This window comes from Myotis davidii, unplaced genomic scaffold (assembly GCF_000327345.1).
Source record: "Myotis davidii unplaced genomic scaffold, ASM32734v1 C61748152, whole genome shotgun sequence".
Taxonomy (NCBI): Eukaryota; Metazoa; Chordata; class Mammalia; order Chiroptera; family Vespertilionidae; genus Myotis; species Myotis davidii.
Window position 1 is genome coordinate 1 of NW_006327212.1, and position 306 is coordinate 306.

At 43.8% G+C, this 306-nt stretch overlaps 1 pseudogene; it reads right to left on the reverse strand.

The window, feature by feature from the left end:
• Positions 1-80: 80 nt before the first annotated feature.
• Positions 81-303, reverse strand: LOC107185239 (annotated as a pseudogene).
• Positions 304-306: the final 3 nt, after the last annotated feature.

Sequence of the window (306 nt, forward strand, 5' to 3'; positions counted from 1 at the left end):
AAGTAAAGGGATGGAAAATATATTTCATGAAATGAAAATGAAAAAAGGAAAATAGCACACTTATATTAGGAAAAACACACTTTTTGACTGTGTGCACCGCCTTGTATGCTCAATGACTCCCAGTCTCCTTCAGGTCTTGCTTTTGCTCTTCAATGTGCACTGGAACTGTGGCCAAGTAGCACCTATGCTCTTCTACTAGGGTGCTGACCCCCCACCCTGGGGCACTTGTGCATTGCAGAAGAGGTCATTTGTGTAGTAGTTACCTTGGTTATCCCTCTCCAAGTTCTCAACCACAGCCATCAGCTT